Source organism: Bos indicus, chromosome 1, assembly GCF_029378745.1.
Source record: "Bos indicus isolate NIAB-ARS_2022 breed Sahiwal x Tharparkar chromosome 1, NIAB-ARS_B.indTharparkar_mat_pri_1.0, whole genome shotgun sequence".
NCBI lineage: Eukaryota > Metazoa > Chordata > Mammalia > Artiodactyla > Bovidae > Bos > Bos indicus.
Genome location: NC_091760.1, coordinates 35,744,259 through 35,769,947, shown reverse-complemented (window position 1 = coordinate 35,769,947; position 25,689 = coordinate 35,744,259). Strand labels below are relative to the sequence as shown.

Here is a 25,689-nt window from a genome sequence, read left to right as displayed (position 1 = left end):
GTTTATACGAGCAGAAACTTACAAGCAGAAATCTCTGCAGGAACTACTGCTGGGGTAGAAAAGCCTAAACTGTAGTTGGTACATTTCTGGAGGCTTTGTGTGGACAATGCTAAGAATTAAAAATTCTAGGGGCCTCAGTCATGGGGTGTCCTTACAATGTTGTGAGATTTACTTCTAGAAACTTGACTAGATTCTCACAATAAATGCCTGAGAAAAATCCTCTCAGACTTCCCACAATAGGAGGGGGAAAATAACCACTGGGAAATGCCCAAGAGTACAGGTTTCCCTCACATTTTCAAGTAGAGAGTTCGTGAAACCTTTCATAAACTGAAATGGTGTAAATCAGAGATGCAATTACCTTAGAATACATTTTGACAATGGTTGCACAAGGCGGAGTGAGATAAAGCACAGATGCCCTGAAACACAGTTCAAAGCTCAGTGGTAGATGCTTGAATGCAGTTTCTAGGGAAGAAGTTTGGGAGGGCTACCCTCACTACTCTGAGTATACACGGCCTCTGTGACGTCTCACTGCAAAACAAACACTGAATGCTAATTTTGTTTTTTTGCCTTTTTTTTCATAAATGTCAAAATCCTCTTCAGACTTCTTTTGGTTAGTGAAAATAGGTACTAAGGTAGATATTTCATAAAATTAAAATGGTATAAAGTGAGCTTTCAAAAAGGAAAAGATTCCTATACTCTGTTCTCTTTTTTATTTTTAATCTCATACTGGAGCATAGTTGATTAACAATATTGTATTATTAATAGTTTCAGGTATACAGCAAGGTGATTCTGTTATACATATACATCTATTCACTCTTTTTCAAATTCTTTTCCCACTTAAGTTATTATAGAATAAATTATGGCAGAAAGTGAAGAGGAACTAAAAAGCCTCTTGATGAAAGTGAAAGAGTAGAGTGAAAAAGTTGGCTTAAAGCTCAACATTCAGAAAACTAAGATCATGGCATGTGGTCCCATCACATCATGGCAAATAGATGGAGAAACAGTGGAAACAGTGGCTGACTTTATCTTTCTGGGCTCCAAAATCACTACCGATGGTGACTGCAGCCATGAAATTTAAAGACGCTTACTCCTTGGAAGGAAAGTTATGACCAACCTAGATAGCATATTCAAAAGCAGAGACATTATTTTGCCAACAAAGGTTCGTCTAGTCAAGGCTATGGTTTTTCCTGTGGTCATGTATGGATGGGAGAGTTGGACTGTGAAGAAAAATGAGCACTGAAGAATTGATGCTTTTGAACTGTGGTGTTGAAGAAGACTCTTGAGAGTCCCTTGGACTGCAAGGAGATCCAACCAGTCCATTCTAAAGGAGATCAACCCTGGGTGTTCTTTGGAAGGAACGATGCTAATGCTGAAACTCCAATACTTTGGCCACCTCATGCGAAGAGTTGACTCATTGGAAAAGACTGATGCTGGGAGGGATTGGGGACAGGAGGAGAAGGGGACGACAGAGGATGAGATGGCTGGATGGCATCACTGACTCGATGGACATGAGTTTGAGTGAACTCCAGGAGTTGGTGATGGACAGGGAGGCCTGGCGTGCTGCGATTCATGGGGTCACAAAGAGTTGGACATGGCTGAGTGAAAACTGAGCTGAACTGAGCAGTGTTTCTTGTGTTGTACAGTAGGCCCCTGTTTGTTTATCTATTTTAAATATAACATACATGTCAATACATGTCATACATGTCAATCCCAAACTTATTCTGTTCTTTATAATAAGACTTATCTTTAGGGGAAACTAGATAACCAGAGCCTAAGCTTCTGGCATTTTATCAGAGTCTAAATGACATGAAGACAGCAAATATCCAACTTTAACCTACTCTAGCCTTCCATGTGATAGAAGGAAATACAACTGACTCTTGAACAGCTTGAGTTTGATTCTTGAACAACCTGGGCTCTCGTATAGATGAATTTTTTGAATGAATATTATGGTACTACACAGTCCCTCACTGGTTGAATCTGCAGATGAAGAACTGTGGATGACTGAGGACTGACTATGGGACTTGAGCATCTTCAAAGTTTGGTATCTGCAGCAGGTACTGGGACCAACCCCTAGAGACACCAAGGGGTGACTGTAATTAACTCGAGTCCACTCTAGACATCTTTTCTCAGCTAAGAGGGGAGAAAGAAACCTGTGAATCACCTGCGAAGTGTTTCACAGTCCTGAGACATAGGGCCACTGAAAGACAGATCCTATCATGAGACTATAGAAAGCTCCCCTTCCCCATATACTTCACCACCACATCATTAACGGCTTATTTACAACAGTTTGTTTTACTCAATATTGTCATTGTTCAGCTCTCAAGAAAAATTTGAAGGCATATCAAAGGCAAAAAGAAAAAACCAACACAAAACACAATTTAAAGAGCCAGAGCAAGTATCAGAACCAGACATGGTAGGGATGTTGGAATTATCAGACTGGGAATTTAAGACAATTGTGACTGATATGCCAAAGGCTCTAATGGGTAGGCAGCCTGCAAGAACAGACAACATAAACTGAGATGGAAATCCTAAGAATGAAAAGGAAATGCTAAAGATCAAAAATGCTGTACTATGAATAGAAAAGATCTTTGATGAGCTTATTAGTAGACTGGATATGACTGAGGAAAGAATTTCTAATCTAAAAGATCAATGGAATCCTCAAAAACTAAATAGGAAAGAGAAAAAGAATAATAAAACTAGAACGAGATATCCAAGGACTGTGAGAAAACTAAAGAAGGTGTGGCATACATATATTGGAAATACCAGAAGGAGGAAAAAAGAAAGGAACCGAAGAAATATTTGAAACAATAGTGACCAAGAATTTCCCCAAATTAATGCCAGGTATCAAGCCAGTTTCAAGAATCTCAGAAAACACCATGCAGGATAAATGCAGAAACAAACAAAATACACTTTGGGATAATGCTTTTAAATTACCAAAAAAATAAAAATAAATAAATCAAATACAAAGAAAAAATTCTGGAAGAAGTCAGAAGTGGGAAAAATTCACCATATCTGTAGAGGTGTAAAGATAAGAATTACATCCAGCTTCTCTTTAGGGGCTTCCCTGGTGGCTCAGAAGGTAAAGCATCTGACTGCAATACGGGAGACTAGGGTTCGATCCCTGGGTTGGAAGGATTCCTCTGGAGAAAGAAATGACAACTCACTTTGGTACTCTTGCCTGGAAAATCCCATGGATGGAGAAGCCTGTAGGCTACAGTCTATGGGGTTTTAAAGAGTCGCACAGGACTGAGCGACTTCACCTTCACTTTCTCACCATTCAAGTAAGAAGAAAGTGGAATGACATATTTCAAGTTGTTGAGAGAAAAAAAATGATAATTATGTGCCCTGTAAATTGCCCTTCAAGAGTGAAGGAGAAATAAAAACTTTTTTAGACAAAAATTGAAATTTATTGCCACTAGACTTGCTTTGCAAGAAATATTAAAACACACAATATTTTTTGAGAAAAGGAAAATTATACAGACGGATCTACACAAAGAAAGGGAATAAAAGAAGGTAAAATAAAAATTTTATTTTTCTTATTCTTCATTGTTCTAACAATTTTTTCAAATTAATAACAAAAAGTTTTATGTATGCTTATATATATATCTTATGTATGTTTGCTATGCATGCTTGTATATAAGTGAAATGAATAGTAATACAAAGGATACGAAGGATAAGGGGAAGAAATTAGGATTATTTTGTTTTTTAAGCTACTCACACTACCCATGAAGTTAACTGTAAAGTTAACTGTAAAGTGAACTTGGATATAAGTACAACACAGGGAATATACCTTAAATTTTATAAAAACTTTAAATGGAGTATAATCCATAAAATATTAAATCGCTATGTTGTATGGCAGAAACTAATATAGTACAGTAAATCAGTTATATTTCAATTTAAGATTGCAAAATTGAAAAAAAAAATGGTGTTGGAAGTAAAACTAATGTGCAAGGTACAAAGAGAGAATGGAATCATATAAAATGCTCAATTTAAGCCACAAAAGGCAGAAAAAAATTGAACACAAAAATAGGAGCAAAGAACAAGCACAGAAGATAGAAACTGGGTTCAGGTTGTTTTTTGTTTTTTTTTTTTTTTCTTTTACTTCACTTGCTAAGAAGTTGAATTTTCAGGACAGACTAAGGGGTATGCCATTCACGTATTTTCATGGTGACTGTTAGTTTTGCCTTATTTTGGTTTAATTCCCTGTTCATTGCACGTACGCTAGGTGATATCTTTTCCACCAGCCTTGTCCACTTTGTAGTTGGGCCTCCTATATGCCTCTGAAACTAAAGATTGAGGTTTTGAACCTAGGGGTGTGACTGTCCTTCTAGGAGTATAGCCATCTCCCACCTGGTTAATTCAGCTGACTCTCAGTGTCAGTTAGCTGCTGCTGCTGCTGCTAAGTCACTTCAGTTGTGTCCGACTCTGTGCAACCCCATAAACGGCAGCCCACCAGGCTCCCCTGTCCCTGGGATTCTCCAGGCAAGAACATTGGAGTGGGTTGCCATTTCCTTCTCTAATGCATGAAAGTGAAAAGTGAAAGTGAAGTTGCTCAGTCATGTCCGACTCTTCGTGACCCCATGGACTGCAGCCTACCAGATTCCTCCACCCATGGGATTTTCCAGGCAAGAGTACTAGAGTGGGGTGCCATTGCCTTCTCTGGTGTCAGTTAGCAGAGACATGCAATTCTCCTCCATACATCTGCCTGGTCTTGGCCCAACATGACTCATCCCACCGCAGAAAGGATACTTACAGACCTGGTGACTTCCAGAGTGGTCCCTCTCAGTTCAGTTTAGTTCAGTCGCTGAGTCGTGTCTAACTCCTTGAGACCCCATGGTCTGAGCACACCAGGCTTCTGTGTCCATCACCAACTCCTGGAGCTTACTCAAACTCATGTCCATTGAGTCAGGACCAAGAGAGTGTCAACCATGTCTCTAACCATGCTGTTCCGCCTTCTTTATGAGACTCGGCTACCTCACCTTAGCACACTTTGTAGAGTGTCCTGGGTCCACCCAAGAGATCTCAATGGAAGGAGTGAGTCACAAAACCCTGGATATTGTATTCTTCTCACATTGTCTAATAGACTTTCCTCACCCCCAGGTCAAACCCAGAGAGAGAATTTTGAGTCACAGGGTAATCTCTCCCCTACCTCCATTTTCTGACTAATCTTCAAAGTCAAGGCAAAATGTTATTTCACTTATCACATTGTCACCTGTCTTTCTATATTAACCTCGGGGAACATGGCTGCTTTCTCTAAATACTGGAAAAACCTAGCTTAGTCCTTCATATATTAAATACAAACTGAAGAAGTTAAGGTAATCTTTATTTTTCTCTACGATGTTGAGATTCAAGATCACAGTCTTATTGTAAAATATCAATACTCTGTCATCATTTTTTTCTTTGCATGTCTTCTGAAATACAGTTTAATTTTCTCATCTCCCAATGACTGATGCCCATAGCCCTGAACCTTGGTCAATTAACATGATGATTATATACACAGAAAAGTAAAAGAATAAAGTTCATGAATACTTTTCAAATAATTACCTTCATTGCCATTTTTATCTATCTCCTTTTGAATTTAGGTGTATATTTCAACCATCCATCTGAAAACTTCTATTACTAGGAAGTCCGATAATCAGTGCAAAGTCTTTATGCAAAATCTGAATTCCTTATATTCTACTTTACCCCTCACACTCTCCTGTAAATCTCATTTAATAGAACCATTTCTAGCTCAGTGCCTTACTCCAGAAACCAGAGTCAGACTTGACTTCATCATTTCTTTCTTCTTATCCTTCTTGCCAATTAAGATGTGGCAAATTACACTGCTTCCAGAGTTGCCTTTCCAAAATCCTTAGGAGAATAATCGACCTTTCTAAACGTATGCTTCTTTTTTGTTTTTAAAGGGTGCTGTTACATAAAGGAGATCATTCCTGGGTGTTCATTTGAAGGACTGATGCTAAAGCTGAAACTCCAATACTTTGGCCACTTCATGAGAAGAGTTGACTCATTGGAAAGGACCCTGATGCTGGGAGGGATGGAGGGCAGGAGGAGAAGGGGACGACAGAGGATGAGATGACTGGATGGCATCACCGACTCTATGGACATGAGTTTGAGTAAACTCTGGGAGTTAGTGATGGACAGGGAGGCCTGGAATGCTGCGATTCATGGGGTCGTGAAGAGTCAGACACGACTGAGTGACTGAACTGAGCTGATTACATAGATTATATATTGTTGAAAGAGTTAAGTGAGATAATGGATGGATATAAATTTCTTGGTAAATGGTAGACTGAGCGACTGATCTGGTCTGACTCTTGTTTTTTTCCTCATAAACTTCCACAAATGTCTCCTTTCCTACTGAGTCCCTCTGTATTACATTCAAGCTTTTAGCAAAATATTCAAGATCCTTCCTATTTGCTACCATCTTTAACGACTTGAACACTCAATTCTCAAGCCGCTATGAATTTTTTCTCCTTCAGCATCAGTCCTTGCTTTTTCATACTTAAGAATGCTCTCCGCTGTTTGTCTGACTGCTTAAAATGCATTTCTGCCCCAACCTGTAGTGCAGCTCTGCCAATAACTCTCCCAGGGACCTTGGGAAAATTTCAGAATCTCTCTGGGCCTCAGATTCCTAAATTCAAGGCTAGAGAAAAACACGAAACTATTTCTCTATTTCTGTTTAAATAATTGCACTTGCTTCTTTATTTGTTTTTAGATTCTATATATAAGTGATTTCATATATCATATGATATTTGTCTTTCTCTACCTGATTTACTTCCCTTAGTATGATAATCTCTAGATCCATCATAGAAAACGAACTTATGATTACCAGAGGGGAAGAGGGAGGGTCAATGAGCTTGAGATTAACAGATACACACTATAACACATAATATCAACAACAAGTTCTTACTCTATAGCACAGGGAACTTTATTCAATACCTTTGGCATAATGTATAATGGAAAAGGACCTAAATAAGTATGTACATGTATATATCCTTTGCTGTACACCTGGAATTAACACAACATAGTAAATTAACTAGACTTCAACAAAGAAACATAAAAAATGAAACCAAAAGCATGAGGTCTAAGCAAAATAAGGCAATCTGATGTTGCAAATTTTCTGGCTATCATGAGGACCCAGTAAATGTTACATGTTAACTGCAGACTGCATTATTAATTACTGTTTATTATCATCATTATCAGCAGCAGCAGCAACAATTACCCAGAATGCCTTTATTTAACCTTCAAGAGCTAGTTAAAATTTCATCTCATCTGAAAAGACTGCTCCAGGAAAATATGTTCATTTATCCTATTGTGATGCTCTGTGCCATCTTGTATTCATTTCTTCCCAGTTTCTTAGCATCTAGTACCTGGCCAGTGACTGCATATATTAAATGCTCCATAAACAATTGATGAAGGAAGGAAAACAAACAAACAAAAATAATAAAACTTACTGCGTTGTCAATGTGTGACAAACTGTTCTAAAATATGCTAGGTATTAAGTCCCTGAGTTCTCCAAAAGCTCTATAATCAGCTACTCCTATTATCACGGGGTCACAAAGAGTCGGACACGACTGAGCGACTGAACTGAACTGAACTGATTGTCATCTTATTGCACAGGTAAAAAACTAAGAGATGAAAAAATTACAGTAACTTGGTCATAACCAAGACCGGAACCAAGCTTATTTGGCCCCAGATTCTGTGTTTAACCTTAATGGTACATTGCTTTTTCTGGGACAGCAGAAAGACAAGAGTACAGAACTGGAAGTTCTCTAAAGTCTTTGCTGTTTCGTATTCTGCAACCCTAGCATTTTTCTTAAAGTTCTAATCTAATATATGCAGAAATAATATATAAAATAATATTTCTTCAGGAGTTTTATAAAAGGTTCTAACTATTCATATTTATTCACTGGGCATTTCTAGTCTGATAAAATGACTATGTCTCCTATAAGTTAACCACAGCATGCCTACTCATACTCTCACCTACTTATGATTTTATTCAAGTTCTTTTTTTTTTTTTTTTGCAATAAGTGGTTCTGTTTTAAATGGCATCAATTAGGAGTCACCTTGAATCTGGAATTTTATAATTCCTGAAGTTTAAGCTCTGTCTTCATCTTAAATAAAAGTTTTACCCAAATTTGACTATGCTAGATTCATACATTTAAAAATAAATTAGATTGAGTTCTGCTGGGAAGATGATGAGATATTGCAAGGCAAGCATTTTTTGTAGAGTTTTAATCAGCTTCCCTGAGCAGAAAGGACCTAGGTACACTGTATCTGTTTATATAACTCTTGTAAAGTAATGATAGTAAAAAGACTGTATTATAGAGTAAGCTGAATGAGGTGTGGAAGGACTAGAAGAGTAGATTAACAATGAAGGCAGCTGGAGTTCAGTTCTTCTAGGGACCCTTAGAATTGTTTCTCTGCAGGAGAGAAAGCTGGGTCCTTCCCCATTAGGTCTGTCCATCATTGCTGAGGCTTGTGCCCTGTGGAAATTAGTTATCTCACACGACCAAGCTACCCTCTGTGCAGGGTGAGTGAGCTTCCTATAACTTTCACGAAAACTATCCAGCAGAAAAGCAGAGTAACAGGCATATGAACAAGATGCTGCCAGAGTGTATGTAGCAGAGTCTGCAATTGAAGCTGGCTTTATAGGCTTGCTTAGGGAACCTTAACAGTGAACCCCTTTTGTACCCCAAAATCATCTTCTACAGCATTCTTTTTTGCTGCTCAGAAATTTCACTGCCTCAGATGAAGTTCAACTTTTTAATAACTTTTTGAAAGTGTATCTGGCTGGCACCTCTTGAGAAAAAAGGATTAAAAATAGACTGAGTGTAGCAGATTCTAGTTCCTGCTACAGCTGTGGGTCCCAAGGTTATAAATGCTATTCACTGTCTCCCTCCCCTACCACTAGAGTCTTCTCACACCTGGCCAGCTCTCCAGTTGGCATATTAGCTGCTTGTCTGAAAGCAGAACACAGACCTTCATCCCTTAGTCATCTGAGTCTTTGTTTACTTTGCCCCTTTGCAGGCAGTTATTGCTGATGCCTTTTTCTGATATTATTGAGCATGGAAGCACTGACTGATGGCACAGTGATCCACCTCAGTGTCCCAAAGACTCTTCCTCCATGCCTCCATGACATGGCAGTGACCACAGAAATTCTTGATAATCACAGTCAGCAACACTGCCAATTTACTAGCTCCTTTATTTACCTGCTGGTCCACAGGTATAAGGAGCCCAGAACAACTAGGCACAAGTTGAGACTTTTGGACTGGAGGAATTTTTAGTATTAATATATACTTTGGAAGAACATTTCTCTGCCAGGGTTAAAGAGCTCAAATCCTTCAGAATTTAAAGTTGCAAGAATAAGCACAAACCCCCTTGTGGCTTATTGAGAAGTATGGTGACCATGGTTAATCCTTCTTTCAACATTTGATTCCCACACCTGTGCATTCTAGTACTAGGACAGACATCATGTAATACCCGTCCATTAAATATGAGCATTGCATCAGAGAAGGCAGTGTCCTAACCATAGAAGGTGTCTTTCCCATGCTGGCATTTTGTCTGAGCTTTTATGAAGCCATTCTTACATTCTGTCAGATTTTCTGTGATCCTGTGATCACATGCCTCCAACTTGAATGTAGAGTTACATCTGATTCACTACCATGGGTGGGAGGAGTAGGATAACCTCAAGTTTACTCTTGATATTTTACCCTTATTATCTTGCTACCTCTGATTCTCTAATCAGAACTCTAATGTAAGGTTTTCAACAGCTTCTAAATATTTATGATCTTTGAATAAAAACTCAGTGTTTTAGAAAATAATACAGGGTAAGTCTGCAAAACAGTTGGATCCATTGCAGGACAAGTTTAGGCCAGAAATCTATTTGCTGCATTGCAATAATATATTAGGGATTAGGGCCACTTTAATTTTAGTACTAAGTAAGGCTCAGTTGTCAACACCTCATGATAGACCTTGGGTATTCTTCCTCCTCACTATGCAGTTACTTTAAGGCTATAGGTTCTTTCAAGGAGATATTGGTTAAATGTTTTTTAGATATGCTTTTGGTGATATGACAGAATGTTTCCTCAAGAGAATTTGTCTCCCTTTTGATTATCAGACCAAAAGGTCTGGTGTGAAGTTAGCTCAGATCTGGAAACTGGGCAAGGAATAGTGATGTTTCATTGCAGAGGGTAATAGAAATCTTGGCCTACTATCTCTTGAGGGTTTTTTTTTTTTTTTTTTTCATATCAAAGATAACCCTTTTGGCTTTTCATTTATTTCACTCCTAGATGTGTCACTGTGTCTCACAATCATCATGGGACCCCATAAATTAAGGACCCCTTATGTATCATACCGAGCTTCCCTTGTGGCTCAGCTGGTAGAGAATCCACCTGCAATGAGTGAGACCTGGGTTCGATCCCTGAGTTGGGAAGGTCCCCTGGAGAAGGAAAGGCTACCCACTGCAGGATTCTGGCCTAAATAATGCCATGGATTATATAGTCCATGGGGTCACAAACAGTTGGACACGACTGAGCAACTTTCACTTTCACTATATATCATATTAGTATGCTGCTAAGTCACTTCAGTTGTGTGTGACTCTGTGCAACCCCATAGACAGCAGCCCATCAGGCTCCCCTGTCCCTGGGATTCTCCAGGCAAGAATACTGGAGTGGGTTTCCATGTCCTTCTCCAATGCATGAAAGTGAAAAGTGAAAGTGAAGTCACTCAGTCGTGTCCGACTCTTCCCGACCCCATGGACTGCAGCCTACCAGGCTCCTCTCTCCATGGGTATAGCTGTGCTTTATACTAGTTCAGTTGATTTTAGGGGGCTTCCCGGTGGCTCAGACAGTAAAAGCACCTGTTTGCAATGCAGGAGACCCAAGTTCAATCCCTGGGTCAGGAAGATCCCCTGGAGAAGGAAATGGCAACCCACTCTAGTACTCTTGCCTGGAAAATTCAGTGAATGGAGGAACCTCGTAGGCTACAGTCCATGGGGTCGCAAAGAGTCAGACACGACTGAGCGACTTCACTTTCATTTTCCTGATGGCTATGGACCACCATCTGGCCTTGGCTATTCTGGAACATGTCATCTTCATTGACATTAGGAGTCTCTCTCAGTGCACCAGCCCCTAGCATCCTGTATCATGCATGAAACCTGGACTGGCAATTCATTTCACATATGATAATATACATGTTTTAATGCCATTCTCCCAAATCATCCCACCCTCTCCCTCTCCCACAGAGTCCAAAAGACTGTTCTATACATCTGTGTCTCTTTTGCTATCTCGTATACAGGGTTATTGTTACCATCTTTCTAAATTCCATATAAATGCGTTAGTATACTCTATTGGTGTTTTTCATTCTGGCTTACTTCACTCTGTATAATAGGCTCCAGTTTCATCCACCTCATTAGAACTGATTCAAATGTATTCTTTTTAATGGCTGAGTAATACTCCATTGTGTAAATGTACAGGTTTGATGCATGATACAGGATGCTAGGGGCTGGTGCACTGGGATGACCCAGAGGGATGGCATGGGGAGGGAGGTGGAGGGGGGTTCAGGATGGGGAACACATGTACACCCAGGGTGGATTCATGTCAATGTATGGCAAAACCAATACAATATTGTAAAGTAATTAGCCTCCAATTAAAATAAATAAATGTATATTAAGAAAAATAATAATAATAAAAAATAAAAAAGGAGTCTCTCTCTCTCATGACATCATCTCTTCCTACTAATTCTGTCCTACAGAGGCCAGCCACACTGAGCTTCTCAAAGATACTAGTGTTCTTCATTAATGCATGTCTTCTTAAGTACTCCAAGCATCACCACTGCACACCTCAGATTCCTACTTATTCTGTATCTGCTCCATAATTTTATCATAGAAGACCTACTAAGGCTGAACATTAAGTCTCCTTTGCACTTTTTATACATTTACTATTAAATTCCAGTGTGTGAATTTCACCAAAGTTTCCCCCTAGATGTGGCAAATGAAAGTTTTGAAAAATTTTGTGAAGGCCTTTGACTTTCCCATCATTCCCTGAGTTAATAGGTGGATATCTCCATAACTGTCATTCTCTTTCTTCTTGGTTTCCAATATGAATAAATAAATAAGCAAACAAAAAGTTGGCTAATTCCATGGTTTTCAAAATTTACCATTGTCCCCACTCAGTTCAATGTCAGAGTTACTCCATAAACCAGGCTTCTCTCTCCTGCTTCTCATTCCATTCTAAAACAGGTGAAACTATGAGTGATCATGGTGCCCAAAGCAAAACTTAAGAACTTATTAAAATGAATCTTGTTTGGAAGGTGATACCCGGAAGCAGAAATGAAGAGATGAGGATAAATGACACAGGAAAGGAAACTATTTGTTCTCACTGAGAGCATTGGCACTTAATCCCTCTGTGGGCTTCAGTCTCTCTAAAAATCTGTATTGAATGCACTTGTTGAATGAAAAACCAGACGCTGGGACCTTGTCACTAACCCCTAGCTCCACTGATTAATGGATTAATTGACTCTGCATTTCTGGGCTGCTTTGAGGGTAGTGCCTAAATTGCTACAACAGAACAGCAGAGAAATATGGCTGGTGTTTCATATTGGATGTGATAAGTGTGATGAGCTCTATCTATGAAAAATGCAACTTAGTTTACACTGGTCTGAGGGGACGTGTCATGGGACACAAGAAGAAGCATTTCACTTATATTCATGATCACATTTTTACTCAATATATCCATTTTATAGATGAGAACATTTAGGTTCCAATCCTGAAATAATGCACACAAGATCACACAAAAAGTGACAGAATATGACTAAAGCTCATAAGAAATGAAGAATCTCCAGTCCCACCCCAGACCTACTGAATCAGAATCTGCATTTAATAGGATCGCTGCTGCTTCTGCTGCTGCTAAGTAGCCTCAGTTGTGTCCGACTCTGTGCGACCCCATAGACGGCAGCCCACCAGGCTCCCCCGTCCCTGGGATTCTCCAGGCAAGAACACTGGAGTGGGTTGCCATTTCCTTCTCCAATGCGTGAAAGTGAAAAGTGAAAGTGAAGTCGTTCAGTTGTGTCTGACTTGTAGCGACCTCACGGACTTCAGCCTACCAGGCTCCTCCCTCCATGGGATTTTCCAGGCAAGAGTACTGGAGTGGGTTGTCATTGCCTTCGCTGAGCTAAAATGAGAGGAATACTTGAATTCTTTCAACAAATATGCATTGACTAAATATTTTCTAGTATTCTGGGATTAAGGTTTTAGCTTTCAAGCAATAGGATGTTTCCAAGATTATTAAGTAGAAAGGTGGTTGAACGAACAGTATCAGAAATGCAGCCCAGAAATGCAGAGTTAGTGCCCATCACCTATGTTGCAGCCAGCAGGCTATGGGTTCATACTTGAAGTGGAAGAGAAACTGATGATTTCTTCCTTTTGGTAAATGCAGGTTAGTGATAGAGAGATAATGGCCTCCTTTGGAAAGCTGGCAATGGAAAGAAAAAAGAAAGGGTGAGTTTGAGGAAAGGTGCAGATAAATAATTGACGAAACTCTGTGCTTGGCATAAAAGAGATAAAATTGATGAAAGCAATGCATGATGCTTGGGAGAATTTGAAGAATGACAAAATGTTCATTATAAAACAAATAATGCAAGAAGAAAGTAATGACCCCAAATCACTGAAATGCCATGGATGCTTGAATAGAAACACCTGGTAAGAGAACAGCAACAACAAAAATGAAAACATCATTTTTTTTCATTGTTTTTGTTTAATTGTTCTTTCTGCTTGTTGCAGGCCATGAAGACAGTCATTGCCTGTCATAATGCATGTTCTATAATCTTGACTTACCTACCAGTACATCTCAAAATAACCCAGCTCTTCAAGTTTCATAACAGCTCTGCCTATTTACAGGAACAAAGTGTCATCTTAGGAAGTGTCTTTCCAACAAATATACAGGCAGTAATTGGAATAAATCATGGGCCACATTATTCAAAAATGACTCAAATTGATCATATATTTGAGTTGTTTGAAGAGTACAAGAAAGATTCAGTTAACCCTACCACTAGGGAAAGGTTGACAATTTTAAAACAACACATATTCTGATGTTGTATCCTCTAATAAGTGACCCAGAAACATTATGAAGAAATAATGGAATAAACAGAGAGTATGACACAGATGGTGGGCATTTGCTTGAACACCTCGGGATGGGAGATTATTAAAAGAAAACTCAATAAAATCTTTAAGAAATTATTCATTGCTATTCACACTTGGTGTATATTTTATGGCTTCATTTCTCCTACTGAAAAACAGTGTTTATTTTTAGGTTAATAAACACAACAATGTTGAAGGTCATACTACAATCTAAAACTATTTCAAGTGTTTTTGGTTTGGCCTTATGAAAAATGCATTTTTCCAAACAGTTTTTCTCCTTAATTTTTAAACCCTTGTGTATTTTTAAAGAAAATGTAATCCACATGTTCCTTGTGCATTTACACTTAACTCATCAAATTCTTCTTGTGTAGGAGTGACTTGGAGACCAAAAGACGTTGGAAATTATTTTTTTTGCCTCTGAAGCTCTTTATTTTTATTTGGAAAGTAGCAGCATATTCTTTAGTATAGGTCATGTTAGATAACCAGGTATTCAGCTTTTCATGTATGTAGATAACATAATTTAGGATATCTATATTTGTCCTTACATCTTACTTTCCCTAATGCACCATTATATTAATTACCATTAGTATAATGGTAATTTTTATCTTCATCATTATCATCTGTTGCAGTACTATTACTTTATTAATTACTATTATCAATGTTGTTATAAATGTCATAATAACATTAATGGTATTGCAGAATATCTATATGTTCACAACATCTTCGTTTTCAAAGTGCCTTTATCTCACCTTTCCTTAAAGACTTGTGTGGAAAGAAACTCCCAAGCTTTGTAGTATACTCACCCATTTCATCTCCTGATAAAATATCAGGCAGAGAGAATTTGCCAATTGCTTTACATCCTCCAAAAATCTTCTCAGTTTATCTGTCTTATTTCTACTTTCTTGACTGAGTGTGCTATTCGTCTCTCATAGCTATTTTTAACCTCTTCAAATCCTTGCATAACTGTCTTGACTTTATAATCTGAATTAAAAGTCATATCTGACATACCTTATTGTTGAGCTGGAAGATTCTGTCCTACTTATTCCATTTATGTATTCTTTATATCCATGGACACTGCATTCTTCTAATTTGCTTGTTCTCTAAATTTTATCCATCACAGATCTTTAAGTATGCTTCAATAATCTTGTGGATGTGTGCTCTGAAACTCAAGCGCATTTTAAGTTCCTTTAAAAGTAAGGCCTATGTCTTTTTCTTTCTTTCATATCTTCTTCCCATGCCTAGTTCTGATTGCTACAACTTTTAATCTTAGTAATATGACTGGTGGGTTGTTAATTTTTAAAGTATTATGTGGCATGTACTACTTGTTTTCTCCGTGAAAATAATATAGTAACTTACCAAATAAAAGTAGATTCTGATTCAGTCTCTTTTTAAAATCAGATTGTATGCTTATAACCTATTGTAAGACTTGATCCTTAAATTTTTTTTTTTTATTTAACTAGAGTCTTGAAAACATAATACACATGGAAAGAACAAGTAGTGAACAAGATCTTCATCAAAATTGCCAGTTCATTTGAAAAACAGATGCTGATGGACCACAAGTAGTAGAGCCTTGCTTAGGCTTTGTGCTAGAGGCTGACAATGAAGAAAGACAACCTCTTCTCTCAGACAACTATTTTGGGAATCATGAATGCATATAATTTTAATACTGTGTGCAGAGAGATAAGACAAAGATCAAAGAGTAGAGGCAGGCATCTCTGTGTAGTTTCAGAAAAACACTTTTGGAGTAATCTCAAAGTTAAATGGAAAGGGCAATGGCACCCCACTCTAGTACTCTTGCCTGGAAAATCCCATGGAAGGAGGAGCCTGGTAGGCTGCAGTCCCTGGGGTCGGGAAGAGTCGGACACGACTGAGCGACTTCACTTTCACTTTTCACTTTCATGCATTGGAGAAGGAAATGGCAACCCACTCCAATGTTCTTGCCTGGAGAATCCCAGGTACGGGGGAGCCTGGTGGGCTGCCGTCTATGGGATCACACAGAGTCAGACATGACTGAAGCGACTTAGCAGCAGCAGAAGCAGCAAAGTTAAATAGGGCTGTGCAAGCTAAAAATTATAACAGGCAATATAAAAGCCTCAATTTAATAGATATTTTACACAACACTTGTGTGGGTTACTGTTCCAAACATCTTACAGTTATGAAGTCATTCAATCCTCGTCACTATCCCATGGGTAAGCAGTGTTACTAGACTACTTTTACAAGTGAGAAACTTGAAATACATAACAGTTTAGTGAATGGCCCAAGGTCAACAGCAAGCACAGCCAGGACTTAAATATAGCTAGAGTGTGTCTCCAGAGTTCTTACAAGAGGCTTTTAATAGGAAATTTACAAACTCATGGAGAGCAATACACAGTCAGGGAAGAAAAAGTGGCTTGGCATTTCCTGAGGGCAAGTTATACCTGGGACAATGTCAAGAGATGGAGGAAGCTAAAGTAGTGAAAGCAAACAGTGGTACAGTGAAAAATGAGGGTTTTATCTTAAGTGGATCATTGTAATCTTTGGAATAACAGGGTTTTATCTCAATGTTAAAATGTTCTCTAGGATCATGGAGACTGGGATACAAGATGACTGGAGTGGAGGTGAAAAGACCTGGCAAAGGGAGTACCTGCAATAACACAAGTGAGAGAAACAGTGGAAATGTGGTTGGAGGGAAGCTGAAGTCATGTGAGTTATTCTAGGGGAGGACATACGAGGGATTGGTAATCCATTGATGTTGGACAAAAGAGAGAAACTTGTGTCTGGAATGGTTCCTCTGAATTTCTGATTAAGGCAACAGTGTATACAGAGGTGACTACTGAGATAGGGAAGAAAAGAAGAGAATTGAACATTAGAAAACACATCTGATAAAATGAAAAAGAAAGTAGAGCTCAAAATTGTATATTATCTATTGTCTTTAAAAAAAATATATGTAATATGCACAGAAAAGCTCTGATGAAAACAAGAACAAATATTATTGTGATTAGTCAGATCAGATCAGATCAGATCAGTCACTCAGTCGTGTCCGACTCTTTGCGACCCCATGAATCGCAGCATGCCAGGCCTTCCTGTCCATCACCAACTCCCGGAGTTCACTCAGACTCATGTCCATCGAGTCAGTGATGCCATCCAGCCATCTCATCCTCTGTCGTCCCCTTCTCCTCTTGCCCCCAATCCCTCCCAGCATCAGAGTCTTTTCCAATGAGTCAACTCTTTGCATGAGGTGACCAAAATACTGGAGTTTCAGCTTTAACATCATTCCTTCCAAAGAAATCCCAGGGCTGATCTCCTTTAGAATGGACTGGTTGGATCTCTGTGCAGTTCAAGGGACTCTCAAGAGTCTTCTCCAACACCACAGTTCAAAAGCATCAATTCTTCGGTGCTCAGCCTTCTTCACAGTCCAACTCTCACATCCATACATGACCACTGGAAAAACCACAGCCTTGACTAGACGAACCTTTGTTGGCAAAGTAATGTCTTTGCTTTTGAATATGCTATCTAGGTTGGTCATAACTTTCCTTCCAAGGAGTAAGCGTCTTTTAATTTCATGGCTGCAGTCACCCTCTGCAGTGATTTTGGAGCCCCCCAAAATAAAGTCTGACACTGTTTCCACTGTTTCCCCATCTATTTCCCATGAAGTGATGGGACCAGATGCCATGATCTTCGTTTTCTGAATGTTGAGCTTTAAGCCAACTTTTTCACTCTCCTCTTTCACTTTCATCAAGAGGCTTTTTAGTTCCTCTTCACTTTCTGCCATAAGGGTGGTGTCATCTGCATATCTGAGGTTATTGATATTTCTCCTGGCAATCTTGATTCCAGCTTGTGTTTCTTCCAGTCCAGCGTTTCTCATGATGTACTCTGCATAGAAGTTAAATAAGCAGGGTGACAGTATACAGCCTTGACATACTCCTTTTCTTATTTGGAACCAGTCTGTTGTTCCATGTCCAGTTCTAACTGTTGCTTCCTGACCTGCATACAAATTTCTCAAGAGGCAGATCAGGTGGTCTGGTATTCCCATCTCTTTCAGAATTTTCCACAGTTTATTGTGATCCACACAGTCAAAGGCTTTGGCATAGTCAATAAAGCAGAAATAGATGTTTTTCTGGAACTCTCTTGCTTTTTCCATGATCCAGCGGATGTTGGCAGTTTGAACTCTGGTTCCTCTGCCTTTTCTTAAACCAGCTTGAACATCAGGAAGTTCACGGTTCACATATTGCTGAAGCCTGACTTGGAGAATTTTGAGCATGACTTTACTAGTGTGTGAGATGAGTGCAATTGTGCAGTAGTTTGAGCACTCTTTGGCATTGCCTTTCTTTGGGATTGCAATGAAAACTGACCTTTTCCAGTCCTGTGTCCACTGCTGAGTTTTCCAAATTTGCTGGCATATTGAGTGCAGCACTTTCACAGCATCATCTTTCAGGATTTGGAATAGCTCAACTAGAGTTCTGTCACCTCCACTAGCTTTGTTCGTAGTGATGCTTTCTAAGGCCCACTTGACTTCACATTCCAGGATGTCTGGCTCTAGGTCAGTGATCACACCATCGTGATTATCTGGGTCATGAAGATCTTTTTTGTACAGTTCTTCTGTGTATTCTTGCCATCTTTTCTTAGTATCTTCTGCTTCTGTTAGGTCCATACCATTTCTGTCCTTTATGGAGCCCATCTTTGCATGAAATGTTCCTTTGGTATCTCTGATTTTCTTGAAGAGATCTCTAGTCTTTCCCATTCTGTTGTTTTCCTCTATTTCTTTGCATTGATTGCTGAAGAAGGCGTTCTTATCTCTTCTTAAATTTTTCAGTAGAACTTTTGATTTTCCCCTATATTTTCTACATTTTCTTCAATGAACGTGAACTAAGTATATTCCATTAAACTAAAAATAAGTATTACTGGAACGTCTTTAAATGGTTATCTTATTTAAAGTTAACTTCTACGATCTTTGTGAAAAGCAAAATAAAGCACTTAGTAAAAGTAGATTTATTAACTTTGGATCAAGAGTTCCCTTCTTGGAAAGCTACTTTAAAGTAATACATAAATTCTCATTGTTTATTTATAAATATATTGTTATATGGAAAAATTAGCATCAACAATGTAGTTGTTGAAAACAATTATAGCACAGACATGTGAATGAATGCTACACATTCACTAGAACAGTTACTTATAAAAATACTTAATCTTCAGGGAAAATACTACTGATATATGAAAATAGCAGGGTATGAGTTCTTTGATCTTATTCACATAGGATATCTCTGAGCAAAAGATTATACTTAATTTTTTTGACTTGCATTTTTCAAGATCTTTAAAATATACATATATATTTACTTATAAAATGTGATAATAAAACATAGAAATAAAGGCATTTAGTTCATAGTGTGAGCAGTATCACTGCTGTTTAATCATTTCAAAGGGCTTACATTGCATTGTAAGTACCCAGGCAAAGAGGAGTGGACAAGTCACCTGTATTATGAGGCTGTCTGTGTCAGGGGAAGCAGCTAGTCAAAACCATGATTATAGACAAGAATAAGTATGAAAGGCCAATGATTAGATTGGAAGTATGTTTTTCAGGAGTATTTGAATAAGATAGGAGGGAGAATACGATAGGAGGGATAAAATTCTAGAATTTCAGATATTAAGAAGATAAAGGTATTTGTTGAGATGTTATATTCTTGGGATTTCTAAAAAACAATGTCCAGGGTCTATACATAGATAGTGGATTGATTTGTGTTTTAGGCAAGTACTACTTGTGCTGTTATATGTGTGGATACACTGACCAACTTTCGGATATGGTAGTGCTATGGAAATGCGAATCTTAAGGTAGCCATGTTTTTCCTTTGTCCCATGAAAAGGAATAGAATCTGGAAAATTTAATAATCTTTAATAACCTTTATCAGTTTTTGAAGAAAACATAAATATTTTAGGTTAATTTGACATAGCTAAAAATGCAAGGGTATTAAAATAATTGAAATGATGGTATCCACATGTAAATACATTTAACTGCATGTTAATAGGATGTTTATGCTATTTTTATACTAATTATGTATTGATATTTATTAAATGACTACTATAAGCAAGTGCTTTAAATGCATGATCTCATTTAATGGTCAGAAGAGATAAACTTATAGATAGATCAGAGACTGACTGAGACTAGTTGAATTGATTTTGTTATGCGGTCATCAAGAGACAGATTCATTAAAAAGCATAATATACATTTGGTAGATGTATATTCAGTTCAGTCGCTCAGTCATGTCTGACTCTTTGTGACCACATAAACTGCAGCATGCCAGGCCTCCCTGTCCATCACCAACTCCCGGAGTACACCTAAACCCATGTCCATTGAGTCGGTGATGCCATCTAACCATCTCATCCTCGGTCGTCCCCTTCTCCTTCTGCCTTCAAACTTTCCCAACATCAGGGTCTTTTCCAATGAGTCAGCTCTTCACATCAGGTGGCCAAAGTATTGGAGTTTCAGCTTCAACATCAGTCCTTCCAATGAACACCCAGGACTGATCTCCTTTAGGATGGACTGGTTGGATCTCCTTGCAGTCCAAGGGACTCTCAAGAGTCTTCTCCAAAACCACAGTTCAAAAGCATCAATTCTTCAGTGCTCAGCTTTCTTTATAGTCCAACACTCACAACTATACATGACTACTGGGAAAACCATAGCCTTGAGTAGATGGACCTTTGTGGACAAAATAATGTCTCCGCTTGTTAATATGCTGTCTAGGTTGGTCATAAGTTTCCTTCCAAGGAATAAACATCTTTTAATTTCATGGCTGCAATCACCATCTGCAGTGATTTTGGAGCCCCCCAAAATAAAGTCAGTGACTGTTTCCACTGTTTCCCCATCTATTTGCCATGAAGTAATGGGACCAGATGCCATGATCTTAGTTTTCTGAATGTTGAGCTTTAAGCCAACTTTTTCACTTTCCTCTTTCACTTTCATCAAGAGGCTCTTTAGTTCTTCTTCACTTTCTGCCATAAGGGTGGTGCCATCTGCATATCTGAAGTTAGTGATATTTCTCCCGGCAAGATGTATATTACATTATATCATATCAAGGCTGTGGCCCAATGTCATGTTCTTGCAGCACAGTGTTGGAATCAAGATTCAAATAAGATTTAGTTTGAGCCTCTATGTCCACACTGTTTTAGAAATTTCTAGAAAATAATATAGCACTTATCATCCTTTAGAGACACTCCAGAATCTGCGATCTTATTGACTGTTCTTTTCTTTTCTATATAACTGTTAAATACCTCTCATAGTGCTTCCATAGTTTTTTTGAAGACATTTCTTGAAGTCATACTTTTTATATATGTTGAATGATTTTATAAATATATAATCATTTTATATTCATTTTATAAATATAAAACTGCTGATTTATTTTATAAACATAAAACTGTTGATGATTTATTTCATAAATATATAATTGACATATGACGTGATATTAGTTTCAGGTGTACAACATAGTGATTTGATGTTTGTATATATTGAGAAATAATCACTACAGTAATTCTGGGAAACACCCATTACAGCTTCAGAAATTTTTCTTATGATAAGAACTTTTAAGATCTACTGTCTTAGCAACTTTCAAATATGCAATACAGTATTATTAACTAATCACCATGCTGTATGCTACATCCCCATGACTTCTTTCATAATGGAAGTTTGTACCTTTTTACTCCTTTTATCCACTTGAAACCACCACTCTGTTCTCTGTATCTGCAAGCTTTTCTCTTTACTTTTTATTTTAGATTCCACATGTAAGTGAGACCATACAGTATTTGACTTTTTTGTTTGTTTGTTTTTTGAATTACATCACTTAGTATAATGCACTTAAGGTGCACCTCAGTTTGGTTCAGATCAGTCGCTCAGTCGAGTCTGACTCTTTGCGACCTCATGAATTACAGCACTCCAGGCCTCCCTGTCCATCACCAACTCCCGGAGTTCACTCAAACTCACGTCCATCGAGTCGGTGATGCCATCCAGCCATCTCCTCCTCTGTTGTCCCCTTCTCCTCCTGCCCCCAATCCCTCCCAGCATCAGGGTCTTCCCAATGAGTCAACTCTTCGCATGAGGTGGCCCAAGTACTGGAGTTTCAGCTTTAGCATCAGTCCTTCCAAAGAAATCCCAGGCTGATCTCCTTTAGAATGGACTTGTTGGATCTCCTTGCAGTCCAAGGGACTCTCAAGGGTCTTCTCCAACACCACAGTTCAAAAGCATCAATTCTTAGCTACTCAGCTTTATGTTGTCACAAATGGAAAGGTTTTGTCCTTTTTTGGCTGAATTTTCCAGTGTATACAAATGTACACCACATCTTCTTTATCCATTCATTCACCGATGCACAATTAGGTCTTAAATGTATCTTGGTTGTTGTGCATAATGCTTCAGTGAATATAGGGGTGCATTTATCATTTTAAGTTAGTATTTCTGCTTTCTTTGGTAAATACTCAGAAGTGGAATTGCTAGATCATTTGGTAGTTATATGTATGCATGCTCAGTTGCATCTGACTCTTGGAAACCCCATGGACTGTAGCCCACCAGGCTCCTCAGTTCATGGAATTTTCCAGGTAAGAATATTGGAGTGGGTTTCCATTTCCCACTCCAGGAGATCTTCCTGATCCAGGGATCAAACTCATATGTCTCCTACATTCGCAGGCAGATTCTTTACAATTATGCCACTTTTCGGGAAGCCCCTATGGTATCTCTAGTTTTAATTTTTTTGAGAAGCTTACATGGTATAGAGTGGCTGCACCAATTTATATTCCCACTAACAATGCACAAGGGTTCATTTTTCTCCATATCCTCACTAGCATTTTTTACCTTATCTTTTTGATAGTAGTATTCTAACACGTATGAGGTGATATTGTGGGTGAAAATCAGAGAGATTAATGATGCATCCAAGCAAGGTAGCATTTTGAATGTGGATTTTAACCCAGATATGCCTGGTGTCAATAGTAATGATCCTTTTCTACTCATATACTTGCTTCCTTTATTTTAAACATAGGATTACTAGACTTCAGAGATGAAAGAACAGTTGAGATTACTTATTTCAATTAGTTCAATTCATATTTTAGGGGACTATTGTCTAGAAGAGTTGAACTACTTACTTAAGGTCATGTAATGAACTATTAATTCTAGGTACCACCATGAATTGTGGTTGCTTTCTTTCCATATTTCAGGAACTAACAAGTTGGCCTAAAACCCTTACTGGGTTTAAATTGGAAGAAAAAAAAATGACTCCTACAATTTCCTTTTCCTCAGCAAGATGGTGTAGTATGACTTGATTATTTACATCACACACTTTTTGGATCGGCTTCTAGTTCTTCCATTGCTTGAGTTTCTCTCTGTTAAGAAAAATATATAATGAAAAAAAATTATAATAGAAATTGGATCTTCTTAGGGCTACCAACATGGTAGACTTTGCTATTGATGTATTTCCTTTATTCTGATGATATCCTCATGCTTTGAGAGAAAAAAAAAAAAACAACATTGTTCAACAACTGAAACAACTTCAGGCATCAACCAATCGTGAACCAATTGTGAAGATGTTTGAAGATCCAGACACTACAAGGCAAATGCAATAAACCAGGGATGGTTGGATATAGTTTTACTACATGGTAGATAAGCCTGGCTTTAGATAGGAATATTTAGATACATGCTGTTGCTGCTGCTGCTAAGTCACTTCAGTCATGTCCAGCTCTGTGCGACCCTATAGACGGCAGCCCACCAGGCTCCCCCATCCCTGGGATTCTCCAGGCAAGAACACTGGAGTGGGTTGCCATTTCCTTCTCCAATGCATGAAAGTGAAAAGTCAAAGTGAAGCCGCTCAGTCGTGTCCGACTCTTAGTGACCCCATGGACTGCAGCCCACCAGGCTCCTCTGTCCTTGGGATTTTCCAGGCAAGAGTACTAGACTGGGGTGCCATAAATACTAAGTATGCAAAATTCCAATATGAATGTGGAATTTACTCTGGAGCAACAGAATATCTTTACTTCTTTAGAGGGTTGGTTCCAGCAATGAATAGAAATGCTTTGAGTTCACTCTGGGGACAACTGACCTCAGAAATTTTAATACAGAATTGGAATGCAGTCATGGAAGACTGCATGGCTAAAAGATAGATAATAATTCTGTGAATTCTCCACTTCAATCTCTTCAGCAGTGAATATGGTTCACTCATTGGTCTCTGTTTTCTTCTATCACCCCAAAGCACAATAACATTAAGGATCAATTCCTTTACCAGCCACAGTATCTTAGTGCAGTTCCAATGATGCGCCCACATATTCTCTACTATTTAACCACAGCAGTCATAACAAACAAAGATGTTCGAAAACACGGGCAAGTGCTAAAAGATCTGGTCAAATTTATTCAGTAGGAACCTTGCACATATTTATATAAAGACCCAATTTTAGAATTTGTTAAATGCTTATATGTTAACTTCCATGGGGCTCACATAAAGCTGAAGAAATGTGGATCAATGCAAGTGAATGACTTCTTCTTGGTGGCTTATCTTGAGGATTTCACTGAAGATACCTATTTCCGTATTTGAGACTTGTGTCACATCCATCAGTGTATCAGCATTAACATGTTGGCAGTTAAACTAAGCATGACTCCAGAATAAGTTCAAAAGTAGATTATAAATTTGGTTACAAATGCAAGACTGAGTATCAAGACTGATTCTAAATTAGGTCATGAGGTTATGAGTAACAATACCATCTCACAAGTGATGAAACCATGCAAGTGATTGAAAAGACCAAAAGCCTTTTATTTAAGAAGCCAAATACTGACCATGAATACTGAGAAGAAATTTAATCAGAATAGTAAGTAAGTAGAGGCTCCTAATTGTAACTCAGGATCCTGCCTTCTACTAAAGAGCTATATAGAAAAAAAAATGAAAAAAAAAACTATAAAAGAAGGTGAAATATTAAAACTATCATATAAAGGTAAAACATTTTAGAACAATTAGCATATTGACTATACATTTTGGAGAATTTGAATAAAATTGACTGTTTCATTAAAAAGTAAAATAAGAAGTAGATCCCTGAATTGGGGAGATGAATTACAAAAAGATGTACCACTTGGACAAATGATTTTGTGCAAGTAAAACTGCACCGCTGCATCACTGTCAGGTTATCAGGGTTCAAGAATTCTAAGTGGACTTTTAAATCCCCTTGTCCACTTCTACTGGACACACTTGAGCTATGTATCAATTCATGACTCTTTGTAGTCACTCTTCAAATAGGGACTTCAAAAACCTTTCTTTTGTCTCACACAGCATCTCCCTTAACTTTTGTCACATTGGTGTTGCTTTGCTGCTCATCTTCATTTGGGGTGTACTGCTGATATGTTACTACAATCATGACACTTCTTTAATTATTGCTCTTAGGAGTGTCTTGGTCTTATGCCAATATCAACAGTGCTTTCATCTTTAGAGCTCTAAGCAAGCACTGTATTCTATAGTCATATGAACTGCAGACTCCACTATAATAGATCTGTTCTCAATAGACACTTTAAGCTTATATTCAATTACTTTTTCACTCATAGGATTTTAACATTAGGTCGAAATTGT

General features: G+C 38.2%; 1 pseudogene; it reads left to right on the top strand.

Annotated features, from left to right (window-relative positions):
* The first annotated feature begins 23,388 nt into the window (after positions 1–23,388).
* LOC109562231 (eukaryotic translation initiation factor 3 subunit E-like) lies at positions 23,389–25,353 on the top strand (annotated as a pseudogene).
* Positions 25,354–25,689: the final 336 nt, after the last annotated feature.